Genomic DNA, 9,925 nt, shown 5'->3' with positions numbered 1-9,925 from the left:
CCCCGTTTCGACCGTAGCGCTCCAACACAAGTCCGTTTCGTCCGTTTTGCGGTACGCCACACCCCTCCCGATCAACAGGACCCCCATTTTGACCGTAGGAGGTCCGTTTCCTCCGTTTTGCGGTACGCCACACCCCTCCCGATCAACAGGACCCCCATTTCGACCGTAGGAGGTCTGTTTCCTCCGTTTTGCGGTACGCCAGACACCTCCCGATGAAAACGATCCCGTTTCGAATGTGGCCGGTCGAACACAAGGCCGTTTCCTCCGTTGTGCGATACGCCAGGCCTCGTTTCCATTGCCTGTTCCGTCCAAGCCCTCCCGATGAACATGACCACGCATTCCGTTCCGACCCAGCCGGTTGGCTCCCACGCGTTCCGTTGCCTCCTGATGAACACGACGCATTCCGTTGCCTCCCCATCAACACGACGCATTATGTTGCCTCCCCATGAACACGACGACAATATTGTTTCTCCGTTCCGACCCAGCCATGTACGTATGCGCGAGTAGGCGTTCGAGACCCTGCCCGTATGTACATACGTGGCCGTATTTTCTTTCTTGCACCATTGCCGCTGTACGTACGTGTACATGCTACATACGCGCCACTACTACGACACGTGCGCACCTCTACATCCACTAGTATATATATACGTACACGTTCGCGACCAGAATGACAACGCTACGTATGCTTCGACCAGGTGGGTCCCGACTATCAGGCACTTCCTTGCCTGCGAAGATGTAGCTGGTGGGTCCCAGCAGTCATGGGGGCAAATTGTTTTTTTTTGCCCGGACGCACTTCCTTGCATGCAAAGATGTAGCTGGTGGGTCCCAGCAGTCAGGGGGGCGAATCATTTTGTTTTTCTTTGCCCGGACGCACTTCCTTGTGTGCGAAGGTGTAGCTGGTGGGTCCCAGCAGTCAGGGGGAAACGTTTTTTCATGAAATATGGTGGCCCGTCCGATGGGTCCCGGCTGTCAGGTGGAGGAATAATTATTTTGCGCATAATAAGGAGGCACTTCCTTGCTGTGGCCGTGGACCCAGCTGTCAGCCTCTCCATGTATAGTCCACGTCCAATGGAAGCCGTTCCTTGACCATGTTGACCAGGCCGTGCCGAGAGCACCAGGGTGGTGGATGACAGCGAGGCATAGGAAGGGGACGACGCGGAGCCGGGGAAGACGCGACAGTGGATGCCCACGCGTAGAGGAGTACGAGGGTTCACTGGTTCTCTGTGGTGTGAGGCTGCCGTCGCCGCAGAATAACAGGGGGTGTGGGTGAGTAGAGGGATGGCCTGGCCAACGGTGGGAGTAGTAGGGGGCGGTGCGGCCTCCGCCGCATCGTAGCCGGCCACGGGAGGCAGGAGCACGAGGCACGACCGGCGCTGGTTTGGGCGGCTGGAGCAAGAAGACCAGAGGTGGAAGAAGCACTACAGCCGTTGGATGGACATCGTACGGTCACTAGAGCTAGAATCGTGCATATTGACTAAGTTGACAAAGCCCTCCGTCCCCGTCAACTTAGTAGGCCCACAAGTCAGCCTGCCACTATACTGGGTCCCAGCTAATAGGGGGAGTATTCATTTTTTTTGTGCGTAATAAGAAGGCACTTCCTTGCGTGCGAAGATATAGCTGATGGGTCCGAGCTGTCAGCGGCGGTAACGTTTTTTTTGTGAAATATAGAGGCCCTTTCGGTGGGTCCCTGATGTCGGCTGGAGGAATCATTATTTTGCGCGTAATAAGGAGGCATTTCCTTGCGTGCGGCCGCGGACCTAGCTCTCGGCCTCTCCACGTACAGTCCACTTCAGATGCATGTCGGTCGTTGACCATGTTGACTAGGCCGCGCCGAGAGCACCAGGGCGGTGGATGACGGTGAGGCCTAGGAAGGGAATGACACGGAGGCAGGGAAGACTCGGCAGTTGTTTCCCACGCGGAGGGGAGTACGACTGTACGAGGGTTTACTGGTTCATCTGCCGTCGCCGGAGAATAACAGCAGGTGTGAGTGAGTAGAGGGATGGCTAGGCCAGCGATGGGAGTACGGTGGGGCGGTGAGGCCTGCGTGGCAGCACAGCCGGCCGCGGGGAGGAGGGAGCAGGCAGTCCCGCCGGCACTTGTTTGAGCGGCTGGAGCAGGAGGAGCAGAGATTGAAGAAGCACGACGGCCGTTGGATGGACATCCAACACTCACTGCTTGTGCGTCAACCTTCTTTTAGGAAAGCCTCAAATCTGTGGAAAACAACATACAACCCATCTGCCATTATTTCGAATAATTTACAGCCCATTTGTTAATTCATAAGGTGTTTCTGGAGCCCACATTCTTTTTGTTAGCATTACAGCCCATATTGTGGCCATAGTTAAAAAAATATACGAAATTTTGCATATTTCGGTGCGGTCCGAACTGTTTTTAATCCCGAAATTTCGACTCACATTCAAACTGATTTTAAAAATAAATGTATATCAATATAAAATCCAACAAATTCTCCACGCATAAAAATTAATGTAATTTAAAATCTCGAAATGAAAAAAAGATATTTGAAACTAATTGCCGGTTTGATGTGTTTTAAAAATGTACAACCCATTTCTCATTACTTAGGGGCCATTTTCTCGGCCAGCCGAATGAAAGCTCTCCTCGTCTTGAAAGATTTGCAGCCCAATAGGCCTGACAAATCGACCTACTTGGCAAATCACAAAAAAACTGGGCTGTGGCCGTGGACCCAGCTGTCAGCCTCTCCATGTATAGTACTCTTCCGATGGAATGTCGTTGACCACATTGACCACGCCGCGCCGAGAGCACCAAGGCGGTGGACGACGGCGAGGCCTAGGAAGGGGACGACGCGGAGCCGGGGAAGACGCGGCAGTGGATGCCCACGCGTAGAGGAGTACGAGGGTTCACTGGTTCGGCTGTGGTGTGAGGCTGCCGTCGTCGCAGGGCTTGGCTAGCGGTGGGAGTAGTAGGGGGCGATGAGGCCTCAACGGCAGCACAGCCGGCCACTGGAGGCAGGAGCGGGCGGTCTCCCCGGCGCTGGTTTGGGCGGCTGGTGCAAGAAGAGCAGCGATTGAAGAAGCAACAGGATCGTTTGATTCAAATCCAATGGTTACTGCTGCTAGAATCGTTTGTTGACTAAGTTGACAAGCCCTGCGTACGCGTCAATGTAGTAGGCCCACAGGTCAGCCTCCCAACCGGTGCGCCCCAGATGTCAGTGGGAGGAATCATTTTTTTCGCGTAATAAGGAGACAGTTGATTGCGTGCGGCCAGGCCAACGAAGGGAGTAGGGTGGGCCGGGGAAGCCTGCACGGCATCATAGCGGGCCACAAGAGGAGGGAGAAGGTAGTTCCGCCGGCTCTAGTTTAGGCGGCTGGAGCAGGAAGATCAGAGATTGAAGAAGCACGTCGGCCGTTGGATGGACATCCAACAATCACTACTGCTAGAATCGAGTGTTCACTGACAAAGCCTTGCATAAACAAGTCAGCCTCGAAATCTGTGGCGTGTACAGCCCATTTGCTATTATTTTTATAATTTTTACTCATTTTCTAATTCATATGGAATTTATTGCAGCCCATTTTCCATTTTTAGAATTGCCTGCCATTTTCTGGTTAGTACTAGGGTCAAAAAATTAACTAAATATGTGGTAAATTTTGAAAATTCGCAAATTTTTGCTGTGGAACGAAATATTCTTAATCCAAAAATTAATAGACATACTAAAACAAATTTAAAAATAAATTAGTATTATGTCATGTTAAATCCAATGAAATACGTATAAGATATCAGTGAAGAACAAAATTAAAAAAAACTAATATCCCATTTGCTATATTTTTTTGGAATTTTCAACCCCTTTTGATACATACTCTTTGGCCAGGACGGAATGCATCCCTCCTCGTCTTGAAAGATTTGCAGCCCAGTAATTTGGAGAAAACAAATAGGCCTAGCTTGGGTATTCTTCAAAAAGAAATATTGGGCTACCTATTTTCCCAAAGAACTGGTGCATGAGCATTTATCTTTATTTATTTATTTACTTATTTATGTTTAGGGGACCATGAGCATGTACCTGGGCCAGATTCATGTGAGAGCCTCCCTTCCAGTTAATTATGGGCTTCTCTATTGGGCCTTCATCAGTGGGATGCATGTTATCAACAAGTGGAAAATGTGTTCTGTACGAAAAATAGTATGAGCTACGTACGGTACGGGGAACTAAAGGATCGAACCGTGCAAAGACTTCCAACACAACACATTTATTCAACTAACAGACGAAATATACTACTGATTGTACATTGAAAACAACAGCAGCAGCAACCAGGGCTGGGGGTGCAACAGAAGCAGTAAGCAGGCCAGAAGAGTGAAGACGCAGCTCTCTCTTCCAAACCAAACATCAGCCATCATTACAAAAGGGCTACCAAAAAAGAGCAAGTGTGTGCATCAAACTAAAAAAAGATCCTACTACACCAAGTGTACGCATCTAACTAACTGGCTTAGTTAGATGTTACTATTTATTAAGCTGTGGAGCTTGGCTGACGGCTTGAACCAGATGGGTGCCTGACGGGGGAAACTCCAGCCAGCAGGTCAAAGTCTGATACTTGCGACTCTCTCTCCTACTTTGGGCTGCAGAGCATGGCGGCACATATCAGGATATGGTGCATGCAGAGACGCATGGTACGCCGTGTACACACAGTTTTTCCTGATGAATGAAACCGCGCTGCCATCATGATCCTTGCTGTCGGTTATCTCCTGGTTAATCGGATAATTCAGTCCGACAAATAGAGAGCATGTACCAAGGCTACTTACCAGCCTCCATTCAAAAATTCCTGAAGGCCCAGAGAAGCTGGGATCCTTCTCAAAGACCTTGCAGTGACTGTGATTGTATTCCGCGAAACAACATGTCCGATACGTGCGAACGATCATCACTCTTTCGCCGTCATCTGATCGAGCCAGGAACCACCTGCAACTGCCATGCCGCTTTTCTTTGAAAGGTTCTGGGATTAGGAAGGGTAGGGACACCAGGCAGCCTACAACATCATATCAAGTTGGAGTCAAATAAAAAAGGGCTCTTGATTTAGTCAATCTTAAGAACAGCATGTTATGAGTAATATAAGCAAGCCATCATGATATCATAGGAAAGTAACATACTGCTATAATAGCCATTTGTAGCGATGACTGGAGTAGGCCAGCAATACGTCCAACCATAGAAGGAGTCGACAGCGTAAATCAAGACCTTGTGTTCAATGGCATCAGAGAACCATGGAGGATGTATGATCCTGCGATGGACGTGCAGATTTATCCACTTACCGTAGTGACCTGTCAGATAGGCGAGACCGCGGTTGAAGAACGCAATTAGCCTGAAATCTTTATAATTCGCAGATCTTGCGGGCACTTGGAAAATTACAACCTTGAGCAAATCAAACTTGGTATCATGTTGGCTACTATAAGATTCCGAGTATTCTAGGCCGCGGTGCCAAAGCAGTGCAGTGTTAATCGAAGGAAGGAGGATCAATCGCCGGGTGTAGATCTCCACGAGCATCTAGCTGCCGCGACCGTCGACGAGCACCATCCAAGATGTGTTCATGTCGACCCAGTACATACCGTTAATGTAGCTGAGGCTGACGGGGATCGGATCACAGTGAAGGGTGTTGATGCTCGCCACCCTATGATCGTTATGCTTCGTGACATGCCGTTTCTGAAGATCAGGCGGCATCAGCAAGCAAGGAGCTGGCTTAAAAAGCTCCAGCCTGAGGGCTTTGAGTAAACGGTACAGCCCCGATGAGCACACGGCGAGTGACATGGTACTGAGATTGTCCACACGCGAAACAATGAGCTTGATTACCTCTGTGGGGAGCGAATTCTAGCCACTCTTTCGGCAGACGCTGCTCGGTTCTGCAATTGTTAGTGCTTGGGTTTTGGACGAGGGGGGGAGGCACCTTAGCGGGGATGGAAGCTTGGACGAGATTATGTGCGGACAAAGATGGAGAAGCGAATATGTGCTGCGGGAAGTGGACAGGTGATGATGACTACAGCACGCCGCTTGACTTACAAGACACATACCAGCAGCGTAGGGTCATATCGATGCCAGACAACTTGCTTGAGTGATCACAGTACTGGTACTCCCTATAGTACCTACTACAATACTATGCCCTAGCTTGCTAGAGTACAGTAGTAGAATAGGACTCTGCTCTACTACTAGCACCGGAGGAGTAGTATATTCTAATCTAAAATAGTTACAAACTTCAATGCCCAAGTGTGGAACAACTACGAACCATGCTCAAAGACCGTGTCTACGCGGTGTTTGGACTTATATGCAAAAAAAATAGCAAGATGCACGTGCATTGCACGGCACACCATCATCACCAACTCGGTTTTTTCTCTACTCCTACTCCTATAAAAGACTGAGTTGGTGATGATGGAGGCGAGGAGGCGTGTTCAGCCGGGCATGCAGCGGACGGCACAACACTATTCGATTTGTTATAAAAAAAGTAGTAGAGATAGAGACATAGGGAGGAGCACGAGGTTGTGGGAGATAAGGATGAACGAGGCAAGGCCTTATCTGTAAATGTGGAGAGAGGTGCGGGTATCTTTTGTAAAATTGTCATAGTTGGCTTTCTATCCGTCAGATATAGATCGGACGGTCTATATTAAAAGATGGCAGGCATACCATCATCACCAACTCGGTTTTCCATAAGAGTAGATATATATATATATATAGATATAGATAGATATAGATAGATAGAGACTAGGGAGTACTAGTAAGGACACCATCTACTGCTTCGTGTGCTACTCCTACGCTCCATTCGGCGGCCGCAATGTCCCCTACAGCCACTCCCTCCTGCACTCCATTCGGCGGGCGCTGTTGAAATCTGGGGAGCGCACTCTCGTGACTGCTAGAAGCCACGACTTCACAGACGACGACTTCTTCCCCGACCTCAGCAACCTCTTCCTCAACGACATGGGCGACAACCTCAATGCCAACGGTGCTGCTCCCGTTGCACCGTATGTGTTTCTGTCCTTCCTGTTTGAAATCATGGTAGAATTCATGTTTCTACTCTGTATCCTACTACTATGCTAGTCCACATGATTAGTTTCATCTCTGTTATAGCCGTCATGATTTATTTTGTGCTTATTCGGATTAAATCTCGTAGTAACTTGCTCACATATTCAACTGGCGCAACGTCCCCTACAGCCACTCCCGTTTCATGGACAGCCTGGTCGATGCCTCCAAGGAGCCCTTCGTCCACTGCTATGAGTGCCCGATGCCGTTTTGTGGCTCGCCGGCGGACATGGTGCATCACCTCACGGATGCGTGCAGCGGTCACTGCTGGCCCTTAGCGGAGAACATCAAGTATGACACGTGCTACCGGTTGACCATGCCGGAGTCGCTGGAGGATCACCGCCGCCTACTAGTCTCGGAGGAGGACGACAGTGTCTTCCTCTTGATCGTCAGCACCGGCGAGGCCCGCGCAGGTCGCCACCCCGTCTCTATAATGTGCGTCAGGGGCGTCGCCGCTGACGCTAACACTGACACGAGGCGGACGTACGGGTGTGTGGTCAATGTTACTACCCCTCTGGGTCGCGTGGGCGACGAAACCGGCCTCATCAGACAGACTTGGACTCTGAGGAGCTGGGACTATCCCGCCAATGTGGACTTGGAAAACCCATGGCATCCGTTCCATCCTTTACCCGCCGACTCGGTGCACGGGGACTCCAAGGAGGTTCATCTGGACATACGCATTATCAAGTGCACTTAGAAAACATGTAGTGTGTGTGTGGGTGCTTATGGCCCGTGTCTTTGCCGCTTTTGATTCTGTAAGCTTGTTGTTAAACTTGAGTGGCTTTCGCCGCAGTCCTTCCTTTGAACTGCTCCTCTCAGTGAGTTGATGTAAGGCACTTTGGGTTTCATTTGATAATGGAACCGGGGAGGAGCCTCCGTGTTCTTCTAAAAAAATACGCATTATTAAGTTAAATGTTAATCATTAGTCTTCGCTCAATGTAATCCGCTGTCTAAGCATGTGGAGACTTCCATGCAGGATCTTGCTCTATTGGAGTATCGCGCATGAATAAAAGTGTATCCGTTTATGGTTTAGTCTAGAATCTTCCATGTATGAATTTTTACTACAGTACTGGTGAAAGACTTACGATGAACCATTTCTTACATCTCCTCTGCCCCCTTGCAAGTCATCCTGATTTAATCCCTCCGTCTAGGTGTATAAGGGCATGGTTAATATTACTTAATAGTATAGCCAACTGTTGACTATAAGAAAGTTCCATGTCATTTGTAGCCAACATGTATAACAATCGATACTCAAAAACTAATTCTTAAAGATCATTTCTTGCAAAGCACAATAAGTGTTATTTCTTCACAAGTTTTGGATGCAGGTTGAACAGTTGAACGCTTTTGTTTGCAAAAGATACCTTTTTATCTATTTCACCTGGATGTTTGTGAGCTCTAGAGATGAGATAATATCCGAAGAAACCTATCGATACCCGTTACACATGAGATGACCCCCACATCCTTTGTCAAAATAAACAACTCCCCGATCAATGCATTTCACTCTTCGGTGCAACGCACGGGCACCTTACTACTATAGATTAGTACGACCAAAAATTGAACTAACATTATATATAGTACGATAGATACTGATGCATGTCACCTAAGATTATATCATTCAAAACTATATTCAAATACAAATCCAACGATATAGTTTTTGTTGACATGCACTAACATTTTGTCAGTTAAATCTTCAGTCAAATTCAATGGGGGACTAATAAACCACGACCGATGTAGTACAAGTGTAGAGGGCGGCGCTGCACGGGAGTCTCACCTATCACTCGTGGCGCGGCAGTAAAGCCGTCATATCACAAAATCCAACCACTCCAGTAATAAGTGGCCTGGTAAAATAAACGGACAAGCAACCATCACATCCCTCCATCTTTTTTGCATTTCATCTCTCTACATTTACTTTCTCCGGTTCATCTCGCACACTTGATCCCTAGCTACTACTCCTAGGGCCAGTTCTTTTGGCGGCTTCCCCAGCTTTTCCCACAAGACTAGTCACAGTGGAGAGTAACAATAAGGCGCCTAACTCATTTATTTGGGCTTCTAAACTACTACCCCGTCCTGGTTTATTCCTCACCATTGTAATTTGTGCTAAATTTTGACCAAAGATTAACTGATAAAATGTTACTCAAAACACTTAGGCGCGGTGCATCTAGGTGTGTAAGTCATCTTACGAAAACCAAATAATCCCAAAACACTTAGGCGTGGTGCATTAACTTCTACCTCGTTTCTTGTTTCTTGACATATCAACCAATAAGAGATAAAGAGTGTGCATGCTTTTAATGACTTGAGATATCAAACACGACATGCAGTGGTTAGTTCATTGCATGCAATACTATTAATTAGCAAATAAAAATTAACATTTCTCGTTTTCTCCTCCTCCTTGGTCACGGTGCACAGCCTAAGATGACTTACTCACCTAGACGGATGGAGTAGTGCATGTGAAATGCACTAACATTTCATTAGTTAAATTTATGATCAAAATTTGACACAGATTACAATGGGGACCAATAAACCAGGACGGAGGGAGTAGTTATGGGATTACTAATCTAGAAGCCTAAAAGAACTGGCCCCTGGTACTCCTACTAGTAGTAGTACTCACGTTGGAATCGTTTCACAAGCTTGACTAGTGTTGTTTTTCTACTTTTACAAAAACCGCATCGTAATGTTAAAACGTGCATTTGCACGTACATAAGTAATAGTAGTACTCCCTCCGTCTAGGTGTACAAATCTTCCCTCCTTCTTGGTCACCGTGCACAACCAAAGATGACTTATTGACCTGGAGGGAGGGAGTAGAAAAGTCTGCAAGCATATATCGAGAGAGACGTGTAGTCCGATAGTATATAGTAAAGTTTGTGCTATATGCACGTACTTGCAAAATGCGTAATAATACACAACGTT

Source organism: Triticum dicoccoides, chromosome 5B (genome assembly GCF_002162155.2).
Source record: "Triticum dicoccoides isolate Atlit2015 ecotype Zavitan chromosome 5B, WEW_v2.0, whole genome shotgun sequence".
NCBI lineage: Eukaryota > Viridiplantae > Streptophyta > Magnoliopsida > Poales > Poaceae > Triticum > Triticum dicoccoides.
This window is presented reverse-complemented; position numbering follows the sequence as displayed.